General features: G+C 43.7%; 1 protein-coding gene and 1 pseudogene across 2 annotated transcripts in view; both read right to left on the minus strand.

The window, feature by feature from the left end:
- The window catches only part of PIP5K1B (phosphatidylinositol-4-phosphate 5-kinase type 1 beta), a 333,854-nt gene that overhangs the window by 46,725 nt on the left and 259,205 nt on the right, over nt 1–27,924 (minus strand). The window lies entirely within an intron of this gene.
- Nucleotides 373–27,546, minus strand: LOC119063980 (chromobox protein homolog 1-like; annotated as a pseudogene).

Below are 27,924 nucleotides of genomic sequence, written 5' to 3' on the forward strand. Positions count from 1 at the left end.
TAATAGCCAAAAAAAAAAAAAATACACACTGGCTACGCTGTAAAAATGCAGAGTTAACACTGCTGGGAAGAAGGCCGTGGGCTGTGGAGATGCTCTTTGAAGACGGACAGTTCTTTTTGCCCTCCCACACGCCGACCCTGCAAGTTTTATCCAACATAGAAGACCCTTTGCTTTTCTCATCAAAATACACAGTGGGTCACCTTGAAACACGGGTCCTCCTTCCCCTCCACTGGAGGGAGGGGCGTGCACTGCTCAGCACTGAATGGCTTTAAAGCACCTGGGCTGCCTCAAGGCCACCCCTATGGTGTCAAGACAAGGAGAGCTCCTTCCTCTCCCCACTTGCAACCCAGTCAGATATGACAGGGGCTGTACTCAGGAGAGTTCTTTCTGGTCATCTTTTTTGTCATCATCTCCCAGAGGTAGGAGTGCCACATCAGCCTTTCCTCACAGAAGGCTATGACAGCCTGGGGGCACTTGACATTGGCTTCCTCAGCAGAGGGCCCAGGTCAGCCTCCTCGGAGTTTTCCCATTTCATCAGGAACATGGATTCTCCACTGGAGTCTGTAGCCCCAGTGATCGGTTCCAGCCCCAAATCCCAGGCAAAGCTCTGTGGCTTTTCTGACCTTCTTTCTTCCTCCTTGGCTCGCTCTCCTCTCCCTTTATTTCACAGTCAGAGTCAGCACTGTGGGGCCCCCTCTGATTTCTCTGTCTCAAGTGCAGCTTCCTGTGACGGGAGAAGCTGGGCAGTGAGGTCGGGCCACTCCAGGTTCTCCTCGGGCTCCCACGGGCTGTCCTCACCTGAGAACCCCTTCCACCCGAGGAGCTACCACTACTCTGAGTTGCCCTGCACCCCGGATGGTGGAGAACTTGTCCATCACATACTCCTCTCCCTCCACTTCTAGCACCTCTTCGACTTTCTTCTTGTTGTGTTCTTTTCCCCCAAGGTGGCTGCCAGCTGTCTAGCATAAAGGTGGCACTGCTCAGAGGAGCAGCACCCAAGAGCCCCAGAGGACTCTGTGCTGCGACACAGGGACACTGCCTCTGGTAGGGGAGGAGCTGCACCCAGAACAGTGACAGGACTGGCTGCAGGGGCGGTGAATCCCTCTGCAGCAGCACACAGTAGGTCCCGGCTCACAGCCCTCCCCTCCTCCTAACCAAAGAGCCTCGCACTCGGGGCGGTGGCCCTTTTATATACCATAGCCCTTCAAGTTCAGGATCAAAACTAGGAGCTTTAGAATCAAAGGTCAGTGCATACTCCACTTGCTTAAATCGTGGTTCTCAAACTGGAATGTGTATTAGAGTCACCAAAAGGCCTAGGAAGTGGCATTTTACAACGTGCTCTTTCTGTAGCAGTTGGTTTTAGAATCTGTACTTTAAGAAATACCAGCTTACAGACACAGAAAAAAAAATACTACATGGTCTCACTTATATGTGGAATCTTAAAAAAAAGTCAGCCACGTAGGAGCAGAAAGTAGAACGACGGTTGCCTGGCGGGGAGGCGGGGGAAACGGCAGGTGCTGGTGGAAGGACCTGGCCGGCGGCAAGTGAGTCAGCACTGCTGTACTGTGGCCGGCGGCAAGTGAGTCAGCACTGCTGTACTGTGGCCGGGACGTTTGCGGGGGGTGGGCTTCAGGTGCTCCCACCACACACACAGGGGATGGTTGTACAAACTTTGGTTACAAGTCAGTCCCGGGGATGAGATGTGCAGCATGGTGACTACACTTAACGGTACTGCATTGCATATCTGAGAGCTGCAGAGAGAGTAGACTTTTTGTAATCCTTACCTGAGGATCCATTCACTGGTTTTAGAGAGGGAAAGGGAAGGGAGGGGGAAAGGAGGGAGAGGGAGGGAAGGGGGGACAGGAGGGAGGGGGGACAGGAGGGAGGGAGTTAGAGAAAGAGGGGGGGCGCGAGAGAGAAACACTGATGCGAGAGGGAAACATCAAATCTGTTGCCTCCCACAGGCACCCCAGTTGGGGACCACACCTGCAACCCAGGTAAGTGTCCTTACTGGAAATCGAGCTGGTGACCTTTCACTGAACAGAACGAGGCTCAAAACCAACTCAGCCACACTAGCCAGGGTGAGAGTAGATCTTAAATAAAAACGAGCAAACAAAAATAGAACTGCAAATTCAACCAACCAACCAAGCAAAACCAACACAAAACGCAATCCCTACCTTTAAGAGTCTAGTGAAGGAAAGAAACAAGCTAACTGACTAAATAAAATTAAACTCTTGGTTTCTACAACAACATAAAATGTAGCTACTACGTGAAGAGATGAGTATGTTAATTAGCTTACTACAGTATAGCAAATCATCATGCTGCCCACCTTAAATATATACAATTCTATTTAAAAACATCGAAAAGACAGTTCTATGGGAGAACAGTTTGTAATCACTCATGCAAAATAAAAACAGGAAATACAATATGTTCCAAATATATTTAGCATGATAAAACTTTGATGAGTTGCATCTGTATTATTTCCTATGTAACTTTTTTGAAACTATACTTTGGAGAAACCTGTCACAGACATTCGAAATTAATGTATTAGTTGTCATAAACAAATACAAAGATCTAAGAAAAAAGAAAAGATGAAAAGCGACACTGGCTTAGAAGAATGCTAAGGCAGTGAGGTGTGTGGTGTGCTGGTCTGAATGACCGAGGACCAGGCCGGCCTGGCCCATCCTGAGCAACCTGGCGAAGAGCGAGGAGGGGGGTGTCGGCCACTGCCACCCGCAGCCTTGCCTGCGCCTTTGCCATTCAGCGCCGGCTCTGCTCTGCAGCTGGTGTCCAGAGCGCCTGGGAGGGTTGGCAGTCCACTCCAGAGGCGGGGTCTGGCTGAGGTTTAGGAGCTGTGAAGACCACCGGCTTTACTGGGGTCAGATGTGTGTCACACTCAATAAACGCAGCCTCCCGGAAAGCAGAGGTAGGTCAGCTAGTTGAGAATTAGTCACTTCGTAAAACCCCATAAAACACAGTACCCATTATTTGACACTGTTTGCATACCCAACTTTTTACATGTTAATGTGCTTAGCAATCTGCAAATACAAATAATGATGTATAAAACCTGTCACTGAAATTATAAACCCTTTCTCCTTTATTTTACCTAATCCCGAGAAGTCTAATTATCCATTTTTGGAGTCTGATTTAAGCTCTAGTTACTTTGGATAATGCCTGTCTTTAATTGTGTGTCTGAATCCTATTACATTAAATTTCTCAATGGCTATTAATAAAAATGCTCTCGAAGTATTTACTATTGAGCGTCCTCCACAGCCTTTCCCCAGATGAACTGGTTAGAGCACATCCGAGCTGACTTCGGAGGCGGCCGCACGGGGAACACTGGTTCTCCTCTCACGGCTTCCCCTTCTGACTGCTGTTACTCAGCAGCGCCCGGGCAGTTGCTCCATCTCTCTGAGCTTGTCCTTTATCCATACAGTAGTGATAAAAGTCACTTTTCTCAATTACTGCAAGGTTGACGTGAATAATTTATCTGCAGTGTCTACCATGCTCCTCGGTCTTGGAAGGTACCTAATAAATGTCTTTTCCCACTTGAGCTGGAGGTGCTTGGATTTACCTTCCTCATTGTCTCTTAAGCATTTGTGAGGCCTCAGTGAGGTGAGTCCTATAAACTCTCGCATTTGTGTTCAATACGTGTTAGCTCCTAATAGGCAGTATTATTATCACTGAAGACTGGTATCATAAAGAAACAGATACTTTATGGACTTCCGTGGCACAAATGTATTGGTGTTTAACAATGGACTCTTGGGAAAAATATGTGTATATATAGGTTTATTAGGAATTTTACTGACAGAATGTGTGGCACCTAATTTACAAATAGTAATAAAATATGCAATAGTCTTACTATAACTTCCATATAACTAATTGATTATCATAGAATACTCTTGTTGATTTTTGTAGAAATTTTACATCCACAGCAAACTTATAATTGTAGTTGAATGTGTAGTTCTAACATGATATTAGTTGGTATTTTCCTTTATATTAATAAGGCAACAATGAAATGGAGACATTTGTTAGAATGTCACTCATTTGTCAATAACATGAGCTACTTCTCTGAAAAATGGGAAGATAGTCTGCAAATACTGGAAGAACATTCCCTCAATTTTTTTGTGCTATCGATAATGCAGCGTCTACAGATACAACATGCTTTTTATTTAAAAAAAAACAATAAAGGAAACAATATATTTAGCCGTGAATTACAGCATTTGACAACTGCTGTGGAATAAATATTTCTACTTCAGTCTACCAGTGTGACGTCACTGAAGGAGAGGCTGAAAAGCACCTCATTATACAGTATTTTCACTACACGCATAGTACATACATAATGGCCTCAAGGGCAGATATTAGTAGATATGAAGTAAAATAATTAGGAAGAAAGGACTTTTGACTATTGCCTTTTAAAATATATAACTCATTTAGTCATAAGTTTATGTGATTTAATTTTTAATAATGGCTGTGCTTAACAGCTGGTTCACAAAATGGACAGCTGACTCTCACGGGCCAGGAGGAACACGCTACTTCACATGGGGAAAGAAGTACCCTGCCAGCCATTTTTCACAATCTGGTGAAGCTTCCCTTTCCACCAGAATCACTATGGCTGCTGCTGACATGTTGTTACCAGTCAGTGAACCGCAGAACCCAGTGGGGGTCCAGAATAATCAGAAGGGGCACTCAAGTCCATATCTCCATATGTAATTTCTTAATCAACAGACACTAATGGCGTAATTACAAGAACACATTGACTCTGAATAGTTACAGCCCACTTCTGTCCTTTCTAAAACCTGAAAAGTAAAAAAGAGTGTACACTAGTGTATATGGAAGATAATGTATATGTATGTGTGTGTATATATGGTGTGTGTGTACACAGACACTAAGCGAATAAAACCCACAATATCTGGATGCACTAGAAAGCCTCCTATCTTTATTTTAAGGACCTACTTTGTCCTACCAACACTTTGGGGAAGATGCCCCACTCTAGGCAATACCGCTTGTGTAGGAAATTGCCTACTAATCGCCAGGAACAACCGCACACCTGCGGTACTCACCAAAGCTTAGGCCAGTCCTGCTACAAGGACACAGGGAACAAACATCTAAAAGACCTGGTGGCACAGTGCCTGGCCCTGACAACCTATAATTAATCCTAGCTATAATTCTAGATGGCACAGAGTTTCAGCGAAAAACAATTTACAGGGGAAAATGCTCCTTTAAACAATTTTAGACTTCATGAGTCAATGATTTTAGAAAGTCAGCATCATCCCTTGTAATACTTAAGAAAAGATCAATGGAAAGGTCATTGGAGTCAGCGTTGACAAAACCAGATTCTGGTCTGACTCTGCTACTATCTACCTGAGCGATGCTGGAGCAAGTGATGCTGGAGCAAGTGGTGCCACTTCTACACACCCCAGTTTCCTATTTTCAAAGCAAAGGTGTTGGGCTAACTAGTGGCGTTTTTTTTTTTAAATAAAGAAATTAACTTCCATAAGCAAAAGAATGTCATGCCCCATAATTAATTAAAAACCTAACAAATATAACTTCAGTGCTGCTCCCTTGAACAACCAAAGACCCTCTTACAGATTTTCCAAAGTCACATACTCTCCTTTGTTCTTGTGGACAGATACTGTGATTCCTCTAGTTTCCAAATGTATGTTTGATTGTCTTTCCAATGTGCATGGTAAGTCTTCCCTTTTGAAGTCTGTTTTCATGTGAGAACAAGGCTCTCTTTCCCATAGATCGCAGAGCAATTCCCAGAAGGGGTTGGAGTGGGAGGCAGAGGACATATTCAGGTACCAGACGTGACTTCTAACGTCATGTGTTAGGAAGACATGGTGTGGCGGTCCCAGCCCCTGGGGCTGGTGAGTGCTCTTGTGCTCCCTTCTGACAATGCAATTCTTATAAATGGCTAGGTCTTGTTTTAAAATTTGAGTCTGTGGTCTTTTTCTCAGCACTCTTCAGTGTTTAAAAATCTACAATTTAAAGCCTATTGTGACTGAGATCAAACAACAACAATAATTACCACCCCTAAAATTAGTAATATCTACTCCTAATTGAGGCAATGAGCCTGGCACTTTACATAGATTATCTTTTACAATTTTGGCAAACTCATCGAGGTAGCCATTATTACCACAGTTTCACACATGAAGCAAATAAATAAGGTCCCAAGAAGCTGAGAACGGTGCTCTGAGACCCAGGTTTGGCAGGATGGTAAGGTATGTACCACTACAAAGAGACCTCAGCATGACCCAGGCAAGACTGATGCCTGCCTTAGTTTGGAACGGGGAAGAGAGCAGGCCTAACAGCCTGCAGGTCAGTGCCTGGTGATTTCACTATTATTGTCTCTCCCGAGACAAGAGCTGGGAGCTGGGATGCCTATTCTAAGTGGCCAACGTGACAAAAAACAAAGCAAAAAACACATGTAAAAAAGGATCCAACCCAGTAGGGATTGTGCAACACATTGGCCAATGCACTATGGATTCCCAGGCTAAGATAAACACTGTACTAGCAGAACAGACTGAATTATCATTTGTGAGAAAAGCATGGAAAATATCTGTACATGCTATGTAGATCTCACAACTGTGTGCAAATACAACTAACTCTGCAATTATCAGAGCAAGCTCTCAACTACCAAAGCTACTAAATGTGACCCAGATTTAAGCATAAAAACAATTCTATGATCACACCGGACACTGGCAAGGATGTGCTGCAACTAGAATTGTTATGCATTGCTGGGGGCAGTTAAGTTAAAAACCATGTGAACACATGCACCTTCTGACCCAACAATGCCAATCCTAGGTATATACCTCATTGAAATGCATTCCTACGATACCAAAGTCACGTAGGACAATGTCCGTAGGAGCTTTACATAGTAGCTCTAAAGGAGAAACAACCCAAATGTCCCCTATCGATAGACCATATAAACAAATATTGGTATATTCACATATTAGATACTATTCAGCAATGAAAATTAATAAATACAGCAACTCTAAACCACATGGATGAAACCACAAACATAGTATTGAGCAAAGATGCTGGATACAAAGAGTACATGCTGTATGACTGTTTATATACTGTTCAAAAGCGGGTAAAACTAACAGAGCATTAGAAGTCAGGAGGTGGTGATGTGGGAAGGAGGAAGGGGCTGCTATTGCAAAGGACCTAGAGAAGATTTCCAACAACAACCGCAATTCTGTGAGTGGGGTTGTTCATCCATGTATACAGATGAGGAAAGAAAGGGAACTTCTAAAAAGGTTATGGAAACACAACCAAGGTCACTTATTTATATGTACATGGCTTGAACCAGAATTCTAAGCCAGATCCAAGCTTTCTCATTCTTGTCTCTACACTATTAACATGAAGTAGAGTGGACTTCTCCTGCCCACCCAGCACTCCCTTCCTCTGTTGGTAAGGGCCGCCCACTCAGCCTTCGGGGAACGAGGCTTTGCTAGTTCCATGTGGTCCTGTTGGAGATACACATCACAGCACCTCACCTCAGAGGTGAGCCTCTGACCTGAGCTACGCTCATCGGACAATCTTAGGGACCTGAATCTTGGGTAGTTTGATGAAGGATGGATACAAAGTACAGGGACTCAGTAATGAGATCAGCGGCAGCCAAATGTGAGGCTGTCTGTGAGTCTGAGATTGTCTGGAAGCAAGCCCAGTGAAAGCAAGAGCATGATGGATCCCCCGCACTCCTCAATCCCCACTGCGCCGCACAATGCCCGGGACATGGTAAATACTATGGCTCAGCAAATACTGATGAATGAATGAATAAATGAATCCACCGAGGGGCTGCATTTCATATTTTTCCTTTGGCTTGATAGCTTAGCCTTCTTTTTAGATTATGTGAACTGCCTGCCATTTTCCTAGTAATTTCCTTTGCCATGCCAATTTATCTTGCTTGCAAGCAAAGAACCCTATCTGATAGCTATTATTTCCACAGAATTGTTACATGTGCCATAATATTTGAGGACACAGCCTTATGGAGCTCCCTTTCTTGTAGCAATATACTTTACCTATTATTCTCACCCAAAAGAAGGAAGCTGATAGAAAACTCCTCAAATGGAACACCAAGGAACTTTATAATCTCTTAGGTGAACTTATTAGGTTGCATAAGGTCCCCCTGAAAAAGACCCCCTACAATGTGTGGGGAAGTAGTTTATTTCTCTACTGTGCTTGACTTATCCTAAGTTCAGACCAATTTCCTCATGTTTATTCAGGGAAAGTCATGCAAATGAAACCAATGTAAATTGCATATGAGTTTACAGGAAATGTCAACATTTTCTCAGGGAGGGTGGGCTCAACTGTTTCTGAGAAAAGATAGTAAGATTTCAAAATCAACAGTGTGCCCAGAACCAATTTCAGAGAAACTGTATGCCTTCCTGCTTTGACTTTCATCTCCCTGAAGGTGGAAAGGCTGGAGCTGATGAAAAAAGAGCAGACTAATAACAGTGATGGTGTTGCCAAGTCAATGACCTATGAGTAAAGTTTTGTACGTCTGCAGCATCTGGGACACAGTCTGGCAATGCACACCTTTCCCTTAGGAAATACACAGCCTGGGCTTCTATGTATGAGGCAGGAATTACAGCTGTCTGTATGTCCAATGTAGGCAGCTAACTAAAAGCGAGAAACTTTTACTTACCCTGGACACATCTGCATGGAAAACTTTGATCCAACCCCAAATTCTGGAAACTCGGAGGTTTGAGCTATTCATATCCAACCTTATATGGATTGAGATTCCACGGCAGGTTAAACTATAATCTGCATAATACACTAATCACAGCCAAGGCTACCTACAAAAAGACCCACACTGTGTGACAGAGAGTTGTCCTTATGTGTGCAACTGGTATACTAAGTGTACCTCATTTCAAGTAAAGCCTTAGGAGGTGGTTTTCAAACATGATTCCCAACATTCACATTACAACGAAATGCTACTCTGATGCATACTTGTGGTGGAGGTTTTGGTGATGTCATTTTGAGGGAGGAAGCACCAACTCCCTCTTTAAAAACTACATTAAAAAGCTAAACTCCATATCGTATTTGGGTTTTGTAAGTGTTCCCTAATGTTCTTGTTCTGTTCCCATCAGGATATCATATTACATCTAATCACTGCATCTTCCTGAGCTCCTATAGACTGTGATGGTTTCTAGGACTTTCTTTACTTTTGCAGACCTTGAGGGTTTTGAGGAGTACTTATTAGGTAATTTGGAGAATGCTCCACAATTTGGGTTTGGCTGATGTTTTCACATGGCTAGAGAGTATTTACAGCCTTTTGGAAGGAAGGTCAGAGGTAAAGTACCACTCTCATCATATCATGTCAAGGGCATATGTTACACTATTAAAATGACTTATCACTGATGATATTAACCTTGATCACCTGGTCAGTGTGGTATTTATCAGTTTTCTCCACTGTAAAGTTACGCCCACCTCCCTTTCCCAGCTAGACTTTTTGAAAGCAAGCCACTAAATGCAGCCCACGCTTAAGAGGAGGGATGCTGCACCTCTGTGAGAGCAAGTGGCTGCATAAATTACTTGGAATTCTTACATGGGTGACTGTCTCTTCACCCCCATTTATTTATTTATTCATTCATTCATTCATTCAATCAATCAATCAATCATATATTAATATCAGTATGGACTATCATATTTATTTCTTGTTTGGGGTATTATTCAATGCTACACTATGGGTTTTTTTTAAAAGATTTTATTTATTTAGAGAGAGAGGAAAGGAAGGAGAAAGAGAGAGAGAGAAACATCAATGTGTGGTTGTTCCTCATGTGCCCCCAACTGGGGACGTGGCTGGCAACCCAGGCATGTGCCCTGACTGGAAATCGAACCAGCAACCTTTTGGTTCACAGGCCCGTGCTCAATCCACTGAGCTACACCAGCCAGGGCAATGCTATACTATCTTATTGCTCAATTTTTTTTAGCATTACATAGTTACTGAGAGCTCTTTCAGTTAGTTCCTGTGCCTTCTGACACATTTCCTTTTTTTTTTTTTTTTTTTTGCTTTTTGAAGACCAATTACTTTTTTTTTTAATAGAGAAGGATAGATATCTGTATCGTTGGATGGTTTATATATGGAAACACTGAAGAACTAGGTTGAATTTTCTAATCCTTAGTAAATTCAGAGCTCTGGTATCATTTTAAAGTTAATCCAAAGGATTAAGATTGACCTCATTTACTTCATCATTCATTACTGGATAAACTTTGTATGCCTCCTATGTGTTGTGTCAGAGGTCTCAGACTGAGTTAGTTTTCTTAAGCCACTCCTAGTCTGTGACTGGTATTAATTCAGGCTGAAAGGCTAGCTCTTCCATAATAAGGCTGTCTATCCGAGGTGGCAACGGCGAAGTAAGCTCTGCTGGAACATTAGCCTTTCCAGGGATTCTCTCTGCTCTCCATCTTCACCTTGAACTTCCAAATTAAATTGCAGCTTCCCAATCACTGGTTAGAACAAGTACATTAGTTGGAAACTACTTCTGAGTTGGAGGTCCAGGGCTAAGGTAGAAAGAATGCAGAATTACTCATTGTTGAGGACCCAGGAGAGGTCTAGATGTCCTCTGATCCTGTGTGTTGAACACAGTGCCCAGCAGGTAGTACATCTATTAAACTGTTGGAAAGGCTATCTTATTTTTTAAAATGAATATTTGAGTATATGTTATATTCTAGGCATTGTACTGGATAGTGATATATATTTTCTCATTTTACCCTCACGATAAATAACCTTGTGAAGTAGATGTCATTATTGTCTTGCTATTGGGAGGTTAAGTCATGGAGCTGGGGAATGACAGAGTGGCATTCTAATTCGAATGGATGTATGCTGGCCCTGGCCAGGTAGCTTAGTGGACTGGAGCATTGTCTCGATACACCAGTGCTGCAGTTCAATTTCTGGTCAGTGCACTTGCAAGAATCAACCAATGAATGCATAAATAAGTGGAATAGCAAACTGGCGCTTCTCTCTCTCTCCCCTGCCTCCCTGTCTCTGCATTCCTCTCTCTCTAAAAAAAGAAAATCAACCAATAAAAAATTTTTTAAAAGCCTGTATGCTAGGTTACCTGTATAAACTGGAACACATGGTTATATGATCTAACAGCTTCCTCAAAGGAAGCACATTGAGGGTTTGGGTAGTGTAAGCCCCGGGTTTAAGGCCATACTCTGGCTAGCTTGGTTTCACTCCATTTACAAGGAAGGAAAGAGAGGGTTGTAGATGTCTAACAGACTTTCTCTCCTCCATAAAGCTCTGGACTTGTTGCAATCAAGCACTCAAGAACAGCAGGGTCAGAAGAAAACCTAAAGGCATTCTAGTTAAAAATGCCACGTGATGTTTCTCTCTCTTCCACAGCGGCCTTCCCAGAGGGTCGTTCAGTTCCAGGGAGAGGCTTAGCATTTTCAGAGGTAGCCAGTTTCTTCTATAACCAATCCGTTAAGCTCTTCCTTCTATAGAACAATCATCTCTTTGTAACTTCCACGTGTGGGTTTACACTCTCCCTCTTGGGAAAGAGAGCTCTCAGCCTGCTTCCACATGCCAGCCCCAGCGGCTTCCGGCACTGCACAGGGAGTCGGGTTAGTACGGGGTCAGCTTCTGCTTATTTAGCTGACCCGGGAAGCCCCAGGAGAGCGCCCTTCACAGCAAGGCAACCACAGAACTGAGATGCCAATTTATTCAGAATTCAATTTATTAATACATGCTTCTGTTCTGAGATAGCTAAGATCGGATGTTTACTCATGATGAATAAATATTCACTTTTACTTCCCTCAGGCCCTCTACTTCTCTTAATGGCATCGCAATCATCCTTTTGAAACTCTTAAGAGACATTTCAGTACACTGCATTCATGTAAAGTGCCTCTGTGGGTGAGGGTAGGACCACATAAATTTCTAAGTGTCTACCACATTCCAAGTTCAAAGCAAACAACTCAAGGAAATCTTGGACATGGCTGACTATAAAGTGGTCTTGAAGAATGATGACTTACTGCCAAGAGAGAAGGAAGTGTAAAGTCTGCCACTGGGGAAGAAAACGCTATTGATTTCATTTCCTTCTGATATGACTAGCAGGTGCTCAGGTGCACTGAGCTGAAAAACACAGTAAGATGGGGAGAAAATGAGTAGTTCTATCAACTGCCAGGAGTTGAGAAATCAGAGATATATTTTTATTCAAGTTCTTTTCCCCTTGGGGATCAGATCTCAAGTTTTAAGTTAATTTGGCTGGAAGACTTTGACTCAGTGAAAGCTACTGTCAGGGCCTGAAGAAAGCCCATGAAAATCCCCATCACCAAAGCATTCCACTGTGGGAAGCAAGCTGTCTAAGGAACTATTTTCTGGAGTGGAATAGCTCTATGGTTTGGCTCTAGGAAGTCCCTAAAACACCGAGTTTTAGGCAATGGCTGTATGGTGAGTGGTTTTCAGCTGCTGTCATAGTAAAAAGTCCCTGCCCAGGGGAACTACTGGTCCCTGTAATAGCAGGACCAAAGTCAACTAATATCAGAAGACATATCACCAGTGTCTTCCCTCCAGAAATGGCCGCGTGGGCCTGTGACCCTCAGAGGGGGCCATGCTGGGTTTAAAGCTCTGCCATCTTGAAAATGTTGATAATTTTTAAATAAGGGGCCCCATATTTGTTTTTTGCATGGGGTCGCACAAGTTAGACAGCTCATCTGAAATGGTTGTGATGCTCTGGACAGGTGAAGAGGTTTTTCATAATGTAAATCAAATATACGCTTCTGTTATCAATGGAGTGAGACAAAGGTCCTTTTTAAAAGTGAAAGAAAGGTGACATTTTAGGTTGAGAAACAGAATCGTAAGGTTTGGAGACTGTGGTAATCCTAGAGATCATGTTTACTGACAAGCAGAATTCAGCCCAAGGTTGTATTACATTGAATTGTTTAGTAGGAGGTAAAGACTCTAGAATTATCCTGCTGTTGTCAATATACATGACACAATTGTGCTGTTGACTATGTGGACAGAGTTGGCAGCCAGACAGACATTTAGAAAGCTTCTTCCCCTCATTCAGGACTAGCTGAAAGAAGTGCTATAGAAACTGTAACCAAAGGAGACATTATGCTTCCAGAAAAATCTCAAGAAAAAGTATCGAAAACAATAGTAGTAGCTTCAAAGGAAGCAGTGGATTCAGCCAGTTAGTGTGAAAGTTGGAAATCAAGTTCTTCTAGAATACAGAGGCCCCAAAGTAGTTCTAGACAAGGATTGTTTTTTATTTAGAGACTGTGACATTCTTGGAAAGTATGTAGGCTGAAATAAATCACTATTAAAGTGGCATGCTGTGGCTGGTGTGGCTCAGTGGATTGAGTGCCAGCCAGCCTGTGAACCAAAGGGTTGTGGGTTTGATTCCCAGTCAGGGCACATGCCTGGTTTGCAGGCCAGGTCCCCAGTAGGGGACCCACGAGAGACAACCACACATTGATGTTTCTCTCCCTATTTCCTTCCCTTACCCTCTCTCTAAAAATAAGTAAATAAAATCTTTTAAAAAAATCTCTATCAAGAAAAAAAAAAAGAAATGCAACATGTGAAGCTGCCCATTACACTGGAGTTCTGAAATTGTTCATCATGCAAATAATTGCCATGTCTCTTTTATAATAAATTAATGATATCCAAAAACAAAGAAACTAGGAAATGTTAATGGGGTATCAGGTGCAATTCTAGGCACCAGAAATGTAAAGAAGAATTAAGTCAGTCCCTGGCCTCAAGGTCAAGTACCACAGATGATGATAAGCATGGCCACCATCCTCCCATCATGTTATACCCAGAGCCCTAGAATTAGTTTAAACAGGCTTACGACTCCTTTCACGTCACAGAACTACTTAAGAATTGTATTTAAGACAAATAGTAAACACTTAATTTTATCTGTGGAATATTAGCAATGAAGTCTATCTAACCTTTATGAGACAGTCAGAATTTGAGAGCTCAGAATTTGAGTATCTCTTTGCTAAGGCAAAGAGATACTTCCTGACTTGAACAGAAGCTTATGTCCTGGATCTCAAATCAGTTTATCATAAGCTTTAGGATTATGAATGCACTTAACTGGTTTTCAGAATTCCTAGAGGACTGAGTTTTCTATTTGCATATGAAAAATAATATCCCCCTCCTTGGTAGCAGAGAAATATCCTATTTTTGGATTCTGTATAAAATGAGAGTATTCAAAAGCAAATGTTTATTCTATGTTTTATTTTTTTCTAGGTCAGAATTTCAAATGAAGAAGTAATCTCAATAATATATATTGTTATGGTCCTGAGTACCTGGAGAAGGCAAAACCGGTATTTGTGTTCAGGTAAAGATGCTTCTACATCTTTCTACTCCCAAACACAAAATAGAAAAAGCCTAGAAAACTGTGATTCACAGAACTCCCCCCAAGTTCAGGAATTAGAGGTACCAGTGTCTCTGAAAGCGTGTGTGGGAGGCACAGCTAATATAACTATGTTTGGTTTCGAGTCCGATTAAGAAGCAGGCAGATCATCTCCTTCACTCCTTACCACGGGGCAAGTGCCCTTTCTCAACCCTGGTGTTAAAAAAAAGATTTATTCTCTACAGAGCGTCTCTGGACTGGGGCGGGGATCCCTAGCACTTGCAGGGCTAAGGGACCACACTGAAAATGAGGAGAGCAGGTGGGCGTTAGCCTGACAGATGCAGAGACACCTTCTTCCCTCACTCAAATTCCAGAAAGCCGGGACCCAAATACTTCTGGTGGATGATACTGAAGATCGGTAGAGTCTTTTGTAGAGAATCTAATCAACCCAAGAAGACAGACACACATACTGGTATTGGTGGTTCCCCCAACTAAACAGCTCAGCCAGATCACACTACAGTGAAACCCACAGATGATAAGCCCCAGCCACACACTTGGAGATATTAATCTTCTTGTAATGTCCCATTTTGTGTTTTGCAATATTTAATCAAAATATTATTCACACCCCACACAACTGATCCATTTGAAGTGTATAAGGTAATGGTCTTTAGTGTACTCAGAGCTGCGCGATTATCGCCACAACCAATTACAGAATACTTTCATCACTCCAAAAAGAAAACCGACCCTCCGCCGTCACTCTCCACCATGTCCCCTGGCACCGGGCGACTCCTACCCTGCTTTCCGTCTGTACGGACTTGCACTGGCACAATCTGAAGGCTGAGCAGACAACTGAGGATTAGCAGAAAACTGAGGAAAGTCACTGCTGTAAAAGACAGAGACAAATACGTAAGAAAACTACCTGGAGGGAGACGCATTGTGCCAGGAGGGGAAAAGGCTGTAAAACCACATCCCCACTATGAATTACATCCTCAGGTAAGTTACTCTGACTACATAGTAAACAATATGATACTTAAAAGATTAAAAAGAGGTCTTAGCAAGTGGAAATATAATAGTAGAAGTGACTCAATAACAGGGCTCCATGAGAACACGAGGAAATCTCACCCAAAAACGGAGCGAGAGACAAAGGGATGGGAGCCGGAAAAAGAACTACAGAAATACGGGAGACCAGTCTAGCAGTTTCAGTTTTCAGGTGAGGGTATACAGAAAGACAGGAACGGAGGTGAGGAAATCATCAAGACAGTGTTTTAGACCTAAAACAAAAACACCAAAAGGAAAAAGAGAAGAAAAACAAAAACTTCCTAGACCTGAAGGACATGAGCGTGCAGACTGCAAGGGCCCACAGAGTGCTGTACAAAGGATGAAAACATGACCACGCCAAGGCACTTGATCGGGAAAAAGAGAGCTTTAAATTCAGCCGGGGCAGAGGCGATGGTCACAAGCGAAGGATTGGGATGCAGAACGGCTCTGGGCTTCTCAACAGGAACCCGGGAGCCTGGGGACAATGGGGTAATGCCTTCAAAAGCCTACAGCAGTGATTTTCAACCTTTTTCATCGCACAGTACACACAAACTAATTACTAAAATTTGGGCCATGCCAAAAGAATGTATGTTTTTTGCTGATCTGACAAAAAATAGGTATACTTTTGATTAATAATAGTAATAGTAATTAGCTATCCTTTTTACCCCAAAGTGACTTAAAAAAAATCGGGTGCCTATACTTGTAGATAAGGATGTCTGGTACCAAGAATTAAGCAATCAGATGCAACCTTATTATGTGATGTGACCAATAATGACATAACTCTATTATATGACCTATATACTTATGGTTCAAGACAGAACATTCACATCAGAGGGCTATTGTTGTGTTGGCTATTGTCATTTTTTAATTTGACAATCTAAAGGAAAAGAGGTCAGTGCCCCTGACTAAATAGTCAGGTACTACATGCTTTAAAAATTCTGTGGCTCGTCAGTTGAAAATTGCTGCTAGAAGGAAACTACTTCCAAAAATATAATCCTATACCATGCCAAACTATTACTTACAAATGAGCTTAGCTAAACATTTCAGAAATTCAAGATCTCAGAATTTATTTCCCACGAATCCTTTGCTAAAAAAGAAAATAGGGGAGGACGTGCTCCACAAAAACAAGAGAACATAAGAGGAAGCCGTGAGGGGGATGAAACAGGGGTGCCAACATCAGACGGAAACCGAGTCCCCAGAAACAGAGGTGCAGAAAGGTCCCGGGGTGACAGCTGTGCAGCAGGCACAGGGGGCAGACTGCGCCGGTCAGCGTGGGGGAGACTCTCTTCAGGTGGATGACAGGACAGTGACGCACCGTGCCTGATGCATCTGAAGCCCTTAGACATCGGTGAAGGGCTTGAGATTCAATTAGGAAGAAGTACGTGGACAACTAGGTAAACAAAACATAACAGAACACTGTGTGGGGAAAAAGAAAAAGTAAAATTGTGGGTAGTGTTTATGGCAGGATAAAGTAAATACAATGTAACCAAAGTCACAATGCCCTGCCACCAGGACAGAGGGACTGATGTAGGGTTAGTGAGAGATGGGGGTGATTAGCAGGAGCTACATTATCCTCTTCCAGGTGAGAACAGAAAACCCTGCAAAGTAGCATTTTGTTTAGAGATGATGGAGGACAGAGTTTGCCACCCTGCAAAATGCCACTTTGGGATATTGATCATTTTAAGCCGATCATTTACAAGGCTTGGAAGTCTTGGGAAGAAACTTTGGACCTCCCTCTAACTGCCTAAAAGAATTTCAGAGAGAGACTTGTTCCAGGAAGGAACTATCGCCACCGGACACTACAGTTTACTCTGAACCCAGGTGTGGCAGAGAGGCTCATCTGACCAAAGTCCCCTCTGTGTCCCATTGTCTCCAGCTGGTCCAGCAAACATCTGTTTACTAAACATTAACTCTCTTCATCTACCCATGCATTTACTGCCTTGCTTCCCTGTGAAGTCCCAGGTCCCTACCCCATCCTTAGTCCACAGTGACTATACACCTCATGCTGCCTCACTGTCTTCGGAATTTTTCCTGCTTTTGTGACATCCCTGGGTGCACATATTAAAACCTGATTTTCTCCTGTTAACCATCTTATGTCATTTTAACTAGTCTACCAACAGTAAGAACCAAGAAAGGAAGGGGGGAATGTCCCCTCCCCCACTGGGAGAAATAGTCAAAAGTGAGATAAAGAGGTAAGTAAAATTGATTACTTTTGGTGAAGAGGAAATGGGGTAGGGAGTACTTTGATCAAAGTACATCTTTGATAAAATAAGACCTGAGAGAACATGGAAGGAAGTATGAAGAGAGCATTTAGTACTAGAGAAACACGTATGATATAAGAAAAGTGGCGTGCACACTGTGAGTACAGTCATACAATGATCCAAACAGCCTGCCTGGAGTTTACAAAGGCAGCAAGAATTCCATCCAGGTGATGGGGATTGAGAATAACTTTCTCTTCCAAATTCCCTATAGTATAAAGTTCCCATGTAAGTTAGTTTTCATAATCAGAAAATGAATTCACAAAACTGAAAAAGTTTATTCCTTATCATAGACTGCAAATTGATTCAGAATTATTTCTATTTTTCAAATCCAAGATTGAAAATTACCCAGGAAAAATCCTGGGTGGATGGTATTTTCTTTCTTCCTTTCCTTTTTTTTCCCTCCTCTCCCTCTCCCTTCCTCCCTCCCCCTTCCTCCCTCCCTCCTTCTTTGTTTCCTTTGTTTTTTTTCCATCCATGTCAGCATTAGGACTATTATGAACCAAATCTCCTAAAAGTTACCAGCTAATTAAAGGTAATGATTATGTGTAGTTTCTCCCCCTCCCCTTGCCACAAATCTCTGATACAGTCTTTGCAACAGAATAAAAATAACACTTTGCTCTGCCATGTCTGAGGAAAGGAGAAAAATTATCTCCAAATATCCAAAGTTCATAATGCTTGGACAAAGAAAAGTTAACCTTGTACCATCTGTGGGTGGGATATCTGTATCACAATGACCTTCATTTTCATGTTTAAGAAATGAGACTGAATGAGCTCTGCCGTCTAGTTTTTAAGACTTCAAGCAACATTCCAAAGAGTCTATCAGATGTTAAAGTAATTTAAAATGTTAAGGCCTTTTCATTGCAAATGTAATACATGATGAAAAAAATTAGTAAACTGTTGAACAGAAGAGGAAAACAAAAAGAAATCATACCTAGTTCTGCAACTTAGAGCTACAAAATCATGCACACTGCTGACTCTGACTCAAAATGAATGAGAAAACTTAAAAATTTTCACTAATACTTGCACAAACCTTTAAAAAAAAATCTGTGGGGCACTCTGTTTCGAACCTACTTATACAGAGCAAGCTTCTGGTTTCAGGGGTAAATGACCCTATGGGTGGTATTTTGGTGGAAATAATCCAAACAATTACTTAAGAAGTAGAAAAATCTGTCTCATTAAAAAAAGTGTCTATCCTGGCTTCTCCCTTCCAGGCTGTGTTTGGCATTACCACTAGTGCCTCTCTGTCTTTGCTAACAGAACCCATGATTTTGAGGGTGGAGATCAGTAGTGTCAGTGCAGGTGGGTCTCTTCCCAGCCTCCTTTGCAGCAAGAAGTGGTCATGGGACCAGCTAGCGGCAGGACTGGGAAAAAAGCTGCCCCCTCACCACTGCGCACCTCCCCACTGGATAAAAGGACAGATTGTTGCGATGAGAAACACCCTCCCTTGGGTACTGTGCTCTTGTCTCCTTCCTGCATAAATCCTTAGAGGGAGGACATGATGTCTGGGGTGGTGGCAGCCACCTTGTGACCATGGGACAACAAAGAGCAGCAAAACCAAAAAGTAGAAGATGGCAACGCAGAAGATGGAAAGACCCTGAACCTGTGGGACCGTCACTGGGCAGGTGTACCCACCCTGGGTTGCTGATTTCCAAACTCTGTGCCAAATACATGACAAATATTCTTTATTAGACATCAGGCCAGTACTGCTCAACCTTTTTTAGCATCATGATGTTCACAGGACATGATCACAAGGGAATAGGGAAGACACTGCTGGCACCTGACATGAAAAACCCTGGAGGCTGGGCTGCCCCAGGGCCCTGCCCAGCTCCCTGAAGGCCGAGGGGACACGCACCTCTGCTCATCTCCTTGTGGCTCACCAGCGGGCCTCACACATCGGCTGGAAAGTGCTAGTGTAAGCTCTGTTCACTAATAGGTTTTCTGTTTCTTGGCCTGAAAGCATTTCTAGTGCGGGCTCACGTCTCCTCAGTGCATGAGACACTATTCTTCCTCTAGCAGGTACGCAGGGAAAACACTGATCTGGGCCCAGCTCACAGCACACGACCCCACTGACTGCACTGTTTGCTATTTAACTTGTGTGGTTTTTTGTCAGTTACAGGGCCACTTCCTAACAGACTGAGGTAGCACTTCATGAGATCCAAAAATAGAAATGCTTTCAAGTGGAGCATATGAGACTATATTCATAACGGTCAAAGAAGTACCAATATTACAGATTTTAGAGGAAAAAAATTGTCAGTGCCCAGAAGTTCATTTCATGGGTCAAGTAGTGTTCTTTATACAGTGTTAGGTTCAGGTACACGGTAGCCTTGGTAGTAACTGACTGTTTCATGTCACTGTTATGTGTGTTTCTATGGAAGTCCCTTCTCCTCATTCCACCAGTGCTTACCTTACACGGTTGGCAAATGCATTAAGTAGTCGCAAAACAACATCTGTAAAGTGTTCATCAGATTACATGGTATAGAAGAGGCATCTATTACAGGTTCTTTGGATTATTATAAACAAAAATGTAAAAGTTGAGCATTAATTAATGGTACCTATAACTCATCCATTTTCTAAAAATGATCTTCCATATTTAGTACAAGGTTTCATAAATATTATATAAGTGCTATAAAAATGTGAAGCTCTCACCATCCCCCAGAATTCCCATCATCGCTTCAGTCTGAGGCCAGCTCCCCGGTGACCCGCCTTCCTGTCTTGGCAAAGAGGTGGCGGCTCCGGTTACACCGGAGAGCTGTGTTCCTCCACACAGATATCCTGTGCCCTAGCTCTCCAGAAATCACACATAAAGGAGAGGGCTTTATATGGGTGCCCCTTGTTTATGAAGAACTGTTTTTATGTCACCGAGGCAAGCAAATCAATTTTAAATGTGCCTCAGCCACAGAGTAAGGAAGGGGACTGAGTGACAACCAGGAACCAACTGGGGAACTCTGCCATGTCACGTGTCTGGGTGCCGTGCCCAGCACTCCTCCGGCCGCACCTGAGAAGTCGGATGTGCAGTCGCTGCCACACACACGACCAGAAGCAACTGATCAATGCCCATCCTCCTGGAGTTAAATTTTTAAATGAAATAGCATTTCCCTTTTTGGGATCCCTGAATTCAACCAAGCATACTTGCAAGTATTACAAATATTGAATTTGGACAATAAAAAACCATTTTCTGGGTACTCAGTATGCCAAAAACAATGAGAAATACTATCAGGGATATGAAGTTGTTGCCCCTTCGCACTGTTCCTTTGCTGCGGGCATCACAGACGGCTCTGGGCCAGTTGCCTCTCCGAACTCTGTTCTCCTAACTCACTTTGCACAGGTCTTTCATTGAGCTGAATGCACCCCGCCTTCTATTGTATCTATTTACATAAATATCATAGTTTCTCGAGAGCAAAGATTTTCCACCTTTTTTCTCCTCTCTGGCATCCTGTACAGTGCCCTGTGAGAAGGCCTTCCCCACATGTTTGGGGATATCATGTGTATTCTCTACAGGAAAAGAGTGACAAGTATCCCAGCCTGAGACACTGAGATGAAATAATGTCCATTCATGGGAATCAAATCCACCTGGTGGGCAGGCCCAGGGCAAGAAAGTCTCTTTGCTGAGAACGGAGGAAGGTCTATTAAAGCAAGTGAATTGAAGTATGTCTTTGTTATCAGTGGGCATATCTAGCTCAGTGTAGCAGGTGAACTCCAAGGACTCATCTTTGACTCCTAGGGTGAGAGACACAGAAAGTCACAGAGTGGGGAGAGTACAAGCAGACAAGAGAGCTTTGTGTAAAAACTAGAAAGAGCTATGTTACTAAGAAGTCTACAAAATATCAAGCCCAACAGTACTGCTGTGGGACCCAAAACGTAAGGGTGTGCCTCCCCATGCGTCACAGAGCTCTGCGGCCTTTGGGCCCGCAGTGCAGAGGGCTAGAGGCCCAGCAGGGAGTGGACAGGACTCTCCAGGCCTGGTGGGAGACCGTGGTACCTGCTGAGCAATGAGGGAGAAGTGATGGCTTTCGGTGGGACTGCACTTGTTGGTGAGCACCCAGGAGACACTTCCAGGGACTTAAGGGGCATATTGGCAGGGTCCTTTGATAGGGGACTCAGCACCTGCCACAGCAGATGGGGTAAGCAAGCACCAGTGGGATTTAGATATATGATTGCGACTCCATTTGTTCCCACGCTGGTGGGACCTGGTACAACTCCGGTTACATAGAAAGTGGGAAAAGCACAAAAGGTAAATGCCGTATAACTCAGCATAGCCGCCGCTGTCTTACCACCTTTTTCACTAACTCTTTCCTTCTGCAGGGCTCGTTTGAGGAGGATGAAGTGTTGCGAAGACCTCAGATGCTTCCTGATTCACTGTCTCCTAAGGAGATACCAATCGAAGCAAAAATACAAAGGGCTCTTTGCAAAATAGCCTTTTAAACTCATCACACCCTACCAGCAGCACGCTCATTGTGGATGAATCCATTACATTGTCTATTTTCACAATACTGTCTACTTTGAAAGAGGATATCCTGAGCAAGGAGTCTGGAAATGTAGGTCCCAGTTCCTGTTCTGCTATTTAGTTGTACTGCAACCTCAGAACCCTCACTCTACAACTCTCGGGTCCTCTCTGAATCTGGGGACCAAGAGGCAGAGGCAGATGAAACATATTCCACCTAACTGGACTGCCACCTCCCACCCCTCTAAAACTACAATAAAGGGTTCAAAAAGGCACACACCTATAAGAAGAACAGGAGATGGGAGAGGCTAACAGATACAGTATTTTGGAGCCTGGAAAGGATGTGGACAGGTAGTAACAGACTTGGCAAACCCAACAGAACTGAATCCTAAGCCGACACTGGGGGAAGTAAAGAGACACATAGCCGGACAAATCCTCTGCCCCATGCAATAATAGGTGAGAAAGCTCCTTTTTACTCTCTCTGATGAGGCTGCAGAACAGAGGGTATCTCGACCCAGGGTCACCAGAGGCACTTGAGGGGAAAAAGGGTGATGCAGGGCATGTCTGCATATTAGATGCTGAGACTTGCGGCCCTCTTTCCTGCCCCAGGTTCCAGGAGGCTGACTGCTGGGCCTTTCCCTCCAAGTCAGACATCGGAAGCATCTCCTGTAGGGAATCTGACCAGGTCAACAGCAAGGACCGGCAGATACGAACACTGGCTCCACCATCGGAGTCCAGCCAGGTCACTTTTTAGTGAAGCTCGGCCAACTAAATGCTTAAGCTTCCAGTCAGCTCCTTAGTCTCCCACCCAAACCCTTGAATGAGTAACAAGCAAGCATTTCCAGAAATTTAAGGAAAATCTCCAGAATGAAAGGCGTCCAGGGGTGTCCAACCTGCGGCCTGCAGGCTGCATGAGGCCCAGGATGGCTATGAATGCGGCCCAACACAAAATTGTAAACTTTCCTAAAATATTATGAAAAATTTTTTCATTACATGTAGCAGTGTATTTAATATGTGGCCCAAGACACCTCTTCTTCCAGTGTGGCTCAGAGATGCCGAAAGATTGGACACCCCTCGCTGTAGACCAAAACAGACAGAAAAAGTCCACTTGAATGTAAATTGAGACTGAAAAGAGAGAAGAGAAAAAAAAATCCAATGCTGATGCCCTCAGAGGAAAAAAAAGAAGAAATTACAACCATGAAATAAGGGAAAACTGCTGAAACAAGGACACTGCAGCGACCAGAAAAGAATTCTTACAAAATATGGCAGCAGAAAGGAAAAACTCAGTGGCAGGATTCAGAGATGAAGTGGAGGAACTCTCTTAGAAAGTATCCAATAGAATAGAAAGACAAATAGGGGGAAATGCAGGGAGACCAGTAAACTGGAGGACAAACACAGAGGAAGCCACACAAACAAATAAATGAGATGATTATTTATTATAGATAAAACAAAGATACTGAAAATGAGAACCAAACAGAGTATCCACGCAGTGATAATAAAATATGCCCTAAAGATGTAAGTAGAGTCTTGGTGTAACTGTGCCGGACGGTTGGAAGGGAGGGGAACGGTGCCTGTGGTGGTGTGCGGTGGGAAGAGAGCTGGATCTTCACCTTCTTTAGTGGGAGGTTGTTATGTAATGCCTAGACCTGAACGGTCACGAAGCTGCACTATACACGTGCCATTAAGAGACATGGATTCACTGCCAAATGCATTGGCTGAAAGAGTTGAAGGTGATGGCATCTGGGGACCGTAAAGTGTGTAGGGGGAGGTGAATAAGAACTTGCTCTTTTTCCTGAAAATCTTTATACAGTTATTTGACTCTTAAACTTTACATGTAGAATTTTGATACAAAAATTAAAAAGTAAAAATAAAAAGGCCAATGACAAGGTGTCCAAAGGACCCTTCCATTTCTAAAGCTCTGACCGCAAGCTGTGCCACTGGGATCTGAAAAGCATCAGGAGGCTGCGCAGGAAAAGGGCAAAGAAGTAGAAGTTTGGTCCATTTCACAGATTAGCTTTGTCCTGACTTTGAAGGGCCACCTTCTCTCCTGTCACAGCTCAGTGACAGCAAAGAAAATGGCTAATGACAGAATTATTAGGGCCCCCACCCCGATGCACTCACCAAGGAACAAAAGATGAAACACGTTCCCCAGACCACGTGCTCACACACTCAGACGCACTGTTGCAGTGTGATGGGGAACAACGAAAGACAAGACAGAGAAGCCCTGACATATATTCTCTGCAAGTAGCCACCAGAATGACCTGTTCATTTCAGCCAAATCCTGTGTTCAGAAAACAAGTCTGGTCATCTTAAAGCTCTTATATGACCTGCCAAACACTAATTTGTAATATGGCTGGCCAGAAAATTACTGAGCTCCTTCACATCACTATGTATTTCCTCTTTACCACTTTATCCTTGAAAGCAGGCTATTAAATAAATACATTTTGGATTAATATTAAGACTTGAGATTTTTATCATTGCCTCCACATTCTCTCATTACACTTACCTAATTCTCCTGACATGCAGACTATATTGAGCTACAAGCAAAAGGCTGGTTGTGTAGATGTGTTTAGTCTGTCCGTCTGGGGCTGGGCCTATTAGTTTCTCTGAAATGCGTGAGTCCTCAGCAGCAGGTTCACCATGGACTTCCACGGTGAAACTCCACCATGAAACTCTTTCTCCTAAGGATCAACAAGGCATCTAAATTACAAGGCGATAAAGCCAGCCACTGCAGAAATGATTTCACAGGTAACAGAGGGATTAAACAGAGGATGTCTGGGATCAACTTTCTTCTAGCCTTGGAGGAAATGATGTTTGCTATTCTTTGCATATATTGCAGTATATCAGAGGATCCAAATGAAACTGGGATTCTGGCAGGGCCTGGCTTTAGAGGGTGCCAGGGATGTAGGAATGGCAAGAGCAGGTAAAGCGTGCATGGAAGAAGTTCACCCATCACGGTGCTCAGGCCCTGGAAACCCCACTACCCTGAATGTGACATCAGAGGTAGGCCAGAGGCGATGGCTTGGAAGGCGGGGGGCAGAGGGGATGCCGCGGGTGGGCCAAAGGGGGCAGCTCAAAGAACAGCCGGCCCAGAGTGGCTGAAGGCAGCTGAAGTGACGTAGACAAGCCCGAGACACTGGGTGGGGCCACTCAGCAGGAGTAAGATGCCAAAACCACCATCACCAAACAGTAGAAGCAGCCAAGTGTGGTGTGGACACATCAAAAGGACAGAGAGAAAAGGTCAGGACTGAGAGGGAGACTTTCAGTGGTCCAGAAGGACCAAATGAATCTCAAAGCAGAAAAGGGGAGTCATTAAGGTGCAGGTAATTCTCAAGAGAATGACTTTGCTTGGCCACTAAGTCCAGGATCCCTGTAAACTAGTTTGGTCTATGGTCAGAGGGGCTGGGCTGGGAAGCCGGTTCTTCGGGACAGGTGGGGGTATTCCCCAAAGGGGCTGCTAACCCCAAATACCTTCAAGGCAAGGGAATCTAAGTCCAGGTTGATTTGAGGTAGGAGAGAGGCTGAGATCCTGTCTCCTCAGATAATCTGAAAACCCAGCTGCCCTTGCCATGGCTTTGCACTCCAGGCTTTACATGTCACGTCCTCTTAATTACTTGAACAAGCACATCTGTGTTTCAGCTGAACTGCAAGGCAAAGAAATAGTTCCAGTCTGTAGTAAATACAGAGAAGAAAAGGAGCACCTTCAAAACACTTTACTTCTTGACCTCCAGTGTGCACAAGAGTAGCTCTTGAGGGGTGCACTGAAGCCTGGGTGGAGGAACCGGTCATGCTTTGCGAAGCATTTCTCCAGAGAGTCGGTGAAGGGGGCAGAGGACTGGGGAGGGTCTGCAGAGAGGTGCAGTGCCGCAGCCCACCCTCCTTCCAGAGACGCAGCACTAGTGGGTCAGTCAAAGAAAAGAGACATGTGGATTTTTCTTTTTGTCTCAGAACCAAAAGGCAGAAAAGGGATAAAGGAGGCTATTTTTATTAAGTTAGGACCCCCGAAGGCTGGCCAACACTTGCCACTTTTTTCCCCCAATATGGCTTACCCATATATTGGAGCCATTAAAAAGTCTTAATAATGCACCAAAAGCACCTAGAAATATTACTATGTATGAATTCATCAAAAAACATTGTGTTCTTTGAATTAATGTTAAATCCTAAATTATTCTTCATAAAATGTCAGATATCTGAAATATTCAATTCAATTTCCTGCCCATGCCAAAATATATGAGGGATCATTTGAAAAGCTAATCACTTCAGAAGTAATTCTATAATTTGTCAAATAAAAAAAACCATGTAGTAAAATTCAGGTGCAGACTGTGTGATGTAAAGCCATTTTTTTCTGAGATTGAGGAGTGGAAGCTAAACTGACAGGCACATTATGAAACTTCTCTCAGGCTCCGATTTTCTCTGCAGGTGCCCTGGTCCCGGTGAAAAGACGCACGCCATGCCTGAGTTTGCCTGCAACCCCCGCACACCTAAAATGGTCCTCATTCCCCAAATGGGGTATTCTTCCTTTGGGAGGCTGTGGAACAAAGCAGGTTCCTGCCTCAGGGCCATAAGGAGTATTATTCTCCCTCAAATATGTACCATCAATTGCTTGTTGACCCAGTTTCCTGACACTGGGGCAGACTGGCTGGATCCTTCACTGTGGGAGGAACAGGAGTGAACCACCCCCCCCCCCCCGTGTGTTTGTTTTAAACTGAGTTACTGTCCGTTGATGCGATGGGGCGGTGTGGGGTCCTGGCAATAAAGCAAAGGCGTTTTGCTAGGGCATGAGTGATAGCTATCCTGTCACTCTTACATCTCCTGCTCTGTCAGAGGTGGTTCACCTGGGCTCCCCGGGCTCACAACGCTCTGTGGAATTCTTGAGCTCAAGAACCTTTGATCTGTGCCATGTGCCTGGGGTCAGCTAAAAGATTTCTATGAGCATTTATAACCGACATCTACTCTAGCACAGCACCAGGGAAAGCGTTACTGCCTGTCAGACTTGTTGGTAAATACTGGAGTCTCTAATTGCACAGGTCATTTAAACAAATGACAGCTACTTTTTACTACTCTTACACTGGCACAGTGAAAAACTGTCTCCAGGATTCCTTTCGTAAGAGTCTAAATCGATTCCTGTGCTTGCGCACACCCTCAACCCTTGCGATTCCTTTTTTGTAAAAGACTTTATCTAGTTTTTGCTCTGTGTACTGTGGCTGTTGTTAATATCCTGTTTCCACTCTACTTTGCAACTGTGGGGCCGAGAGTCAGACACTACACTCGTCAGGCTCCTTCGCCAAGGTCGGCCAGTGGAGCTCCCACAGGAGGTGAGGAGGTGGAAGGGAGGGAAGGCTTTGGGCCTCTTCTCACTCACGTTTTTCTTCTGTCTTTGGCTGCTGTCTGTGGAGGCAGCTGTGTCCCTAACCATCCAAGCTGTTCCAGTGGCAACCTCCTCCATTGTCCCTGTTTCCAAAATGGCAGCTGGGCCCCGGGTGGAGCTCTCTTTCATGAGTCTACGTTCTGGAGGCCTCCTGAGTTACTTATCTGGGTTTCTTCTACTTTCCCCTCCACCCTTCCAGCTTCCCCACCTCCCATAACCAACTCCCTTTACTAAATCCTCTTTGAAATTCCAAGTGTGTTTCTGTTTCCTTGGCTGGAATGTTATTAGTCATAAAGGACTCTGTCTGGCTTGTTGCCAAGAGCAATTCCATCTTGTCCTTTACAGTGTGGGACTTACCAGAAAGTTGCAAGGTGTTAGGATCTGGAATCCCTTGGTTATTTTAACAAATACTCTGATGGACTTACTATGCCCTAGAAGGTGTTATAAATGCTTTCCAATTATTATTTTGTATCACCCTCATAACAAGCCTTTGGGGCAGTAGTATAA

Source organism: Artibeus jamaicensis, unplaced genomic scaffold (genome assembly GCF_021234435.1).
Source record: "Artibeus jamaicensis isolate MK-2021 breed Jamaican fruit bat unplaced genomic scaffold, CSHL_Jam_final scaffold_1964, whole genome shotgun sequence".
In the NCBI taxonomy this organism is placed as follows: domain Eukaryota; kingdom Metazoa; phylum Chordata; class Mammalia; order Chiroptera; family Phyllostomidae; genus Artibeus; species Artibeus jamaicensis.